The 3,680-nt window shown below is 38.2% G+C and overlaps 1 long non-coding RNA gene across 1 annotated transcript; it reads right to left on the bottom strand.

Moving 5' to 3' along the window:
- Nucleotides 1-681: 681 nt before the first annotated feature.
- LOC121814366 lies at nucleotides 682-2,386 on the bottom strand. Its single transcript, XR_006054289.1, has 3 exons — nucleotides 2,045-2,386; nucleotides 1,773-1,828; nucleotides 682-1,605 (listed from the first exon to the last, which is right to left on the bottom strand). It is a non-coding gene; the product is annotated as an uncharacterized LOC121814366 (long non-coding RNA).
- Between the last annotated feature and the right edge of the window lie 1,294 nt (nucleotides 2,387-3,680).

The raw sequence follows: 3,680 nt of genomic DNA, 5'->3' as shown, positions 1-3,680 counted from the left end.
TGATAAAATAAAGACATTTATTTCACGGCAGCACTTTGAGACAGTTATCCACGCCTTTGTTAGGCGATGCTGATGATGCTTAGATTAAGTCATCAAATTTCACCTTTATATCAGCTGTATAAGACAATTCTCAGGATACTGTTAGTGTAGGAAATGGAAAGACAACCAAGATATCTGTGAAACATCTGCTTACATCTTGAATTCAGCTCCGGCGTATGTGGTAAGTTGTTAATGAGTGACTTTAATTTATTCTTTCTTCAGATGTGGCCATACACTCTACTGAGAATAAGCATACTGTCACGATATGAGTGGATCTTCAAAATAGACATCAAAATAGTTCATGGAGAAAATAAGTAGAAAAAGTAAAGATCTTCTTAGGAATAATACTGTTTGGATAATTATAACCATCATAAGCAACCGAATCATCTCAACATGTATTTGCTCAAAAATTAATTTATTACTACAAACACTTATTTTAATTTAAACACAAGGAAAGTCAACAGTTTCTAGAACTCCAACAGGGGCAGGACTTGGAGGTACTGGGATTTCAGGAGGCAGCAGAATGGTACACTGGTCAGTGTCATTATTATTGACCGGTGATGGTGGATGGCCTTGGGGGGAGCTGAGAGGTAACTCAGACCTCTTATCTTCAGGACACGGTAAAGCAAACATCTTCTTTTCAGCAGCTGGAGACTTAGAGACATCCCAAGTCATCAGCCTCATGCGTTTAGGCTGAGGCAAATGTTCCTCTTCATCCTCCACAGAAAAAACAGCAGAATATCTGCGCTTTCTGCCCAGACCTAACTCTGCAATGGGTGGAGGTGTCAGAGGCAGAGGACACATTAAAAAGGCCAAATCATCATCCAGGGATGAACAATCATATTTAAAATCTGGATGCATGATCTTGTTTGTGTCCTTCGACTGAAAGCTGGCATCAGCAGGTGGAGGAACTGAAGAAACTGGAACATCAGAACTCATCAGCCTCATGCGTTTAGGCATCAAATGTTCCTCTTCATCCTACAGAAAAAACAGCAGAATATCTGCGCTTTCTGCAGAGACGTAACTCTGCAGTGGGTGGAGGTCTCGGAGGCAGAGGAACATCAGTAGGACACATGAAAAACGCCACTTCATCATCCAGGGATGAACGATCATTTTTCAAATCTGGATGAATGATCTTGTTTGTGTCCTTTGAATGAAAGCTGGCATCAGCAGGTGGAGGAACTGAAGAAACTGGAACATCACAACTCATCAGCCTCATGCGTTTAGGCTGAGCAAATGTTCCTCTTCATCATTAACAGAAAAAGCAGCAGAATATCTGCGCTTTCTGCAGAGACGTAACTCTGCAGTGGGTGGAGGTCTCGGAGGCAGAGGAACATCAGTAGGACACATGAAAAACGCCACTTCATCATCCAGGGATGAACGATCATTTTTCAAATCTGGGTGAATGATCTTGTTTGTGTCCTTTGAATGAAAGCTGGCATCAGCAGGTGGAGGACTTGGGAGCTCACATGCAGGTGCGCTGATAGGTCTGAACATGAAAGCGGGAACTTCATTGTCCAGAGCACAACAGTCTCCACTGGATGAGTGTGGGAGCTTCTCCTTTGCCTGTGGAGGAGGCAGACTTTGAGCCAAAGGGATCTTGTGTTGCAGAGGAACATTCAAGTCATCTGACGTTTTGCTCTGTTACATATTATTGTTGTTGTTGTTGGATTTTTCTTTAAAAATTCACACGATTTAATGTTTAGAAACAGACACAGTGAAGGGTAACTTACCACAGCTCGAGCCATTTTAGGCGTCTGTCAAGGCAAAGACGCAGGATTTGGTTTCTCTGTGTAAGATTACAGGACAGTTGTCAGTTTCATTTTCAAGTCAGTTGGATAAATTCATATCAAACTTCTCAAACTGTATCATTAAAGCATTGTTTAGGTGGACAAATATGAAAGATATGAAGATAAAAACAGTAACAGCTGGCAATCAAGGGAAAACAACCTTACGAAAAAGGTCTTAATCATTATTGTTTAAAAGTAAATCTTTCAGTCCTTACTTCAGTGATTGTTTGAAGTCTCTGTGCTTGTTGTCAGTCGCAGATTTGTGTAAAATAGTTGCAGTTTGTGAATAAAGTTTGCAGGAGCTCCAAAGTTTGTCTGTTCAGTACCAAAGTAATGAGGAGACTGAGTGCAGGTTTGGAATCCTCAGTGACAGAAGAATGCAGCAATGTTTGAATTTGAATTTGTTATTGTTTTATTAACAACAACTACCAGGATCATACCATAGCAACACAGTGATGCCCAGTCAAATGTCAGGTACAAGGGATAGCCCACATACACATCCAACAGCACAGTAAAGCAATGGGCACCAATGCCACCAGTCAGGCCTTAAAAATACCTGAGTTATATAACAGCACACTGACAGTGTCTCATCCAAAAATATAAAATGTATAAATACAGTTAATATCATTTTCATTTAAATTTTATTTAATTCTCTTCATATAGTGCCAAACAGATGTCTCAAGTCGTCACTGTTACAACATAGATAAACATGAACATGAAATCCATTATTTAAGTCTCTTCCATTCACTCCAGTTCAATTCAATTTAATTATTACACATTATTACACACAGGAATTATTACAAAAATTGGGTTTTCATTTATTTAACCCAAAAATTATATTTACAAAGGTCATAAATGTTGAGCTTATAAAAGAGGTCAAAGAAACTGAAGTCAGGCAAAACTGCAACTTAACAAACCAGCTGACTGCCTTAACTGACCTCGACATGAAGTGACACATAAGGGTATATGTAATGGCTGATCAGACCACTATGACACACGAGGGGTAACTAAACAAAACGCAATTGTAAACAACAAACAATGCAGTATAGTCTGGTTTGTTAATAAACTAAACACCAAAGAAGGAAATCAAAACTACTAAACCCTAAACTCAAATATTTAATTAAGTACAACTACTTTGTTTTTAATTAAAGAAAACACACATTCTCCCTTTAGCAGGAAGTGGTGGTGTGGTCCAATTATCCTTCTTTGCATTCAATGGTTTCAAACCCTGGCTTCCATCTTTTGTCCAGCAACTCCCAGGGATGATGGCAGGTAAGAAATAAAAGACAAAAGTTAGTCAAAAATCAAAGTAATGAACTGGTATGAATACATAAGTAAACTCAATGTGCAATGTTACAAATAGAAGAAATGTATCCAAACCACTCAATAAAGTTCCTGGAAACTATAGTGTGTTACTGTTTTCAAATGAAGAAATAAAAATATAGTTACCACCTTTAGAGTGTGGCCAAGGGTTTGGCCATCACAACATGATAACACAAGCTTGACAATGGGAAATGGAACACACAGACATACAACACATGACAGACTGGGAAGGCGCGAAACACACAAGGCAAACGGGAACAGATAAGGAAGACGAAGACACCGACATAACTTAAACATTCAACATAGAGGACAAGACAAACTAGACAAAAGACAAGACTAACTAGTAGAATAACACTCAACTAAACCCTAAATAAAAACTAACACAAAAACTTTACATTATTGTAATCTAACAATGCAAACTAAACTCGAAACATTGGGTCAGAGACCCAGTCCCTGACAGTTATGTGACAAATATAATATTAATATATTTAATATAATTATTAAATATAATATAATATAAATGCCCAA

The sequence above is a fragment of the Haplochromis burtoni genome, unplaced genomic scaffold (genome assembly GCF_018398535.1).
Source record: "Haplochromis burtoni strain Fernald_Lab_line unplaced genomic scaffold, NCSU_Asbu1 Contig_40, whole genome shotgun sequence".
NCBI classification, from domain to species: domain Eukaryota; kingdom Metazoa; phylum Chordata; class Actinopteri; order Cichliformes; family Cichlidae; genus Haplochromis; species Haplochromis burtoni.
The sequence above is the reverse complement of the archived record's forward strand: the minus strand, read 5'-3'. Positions and strand labels throughout refer to the sequence as shown.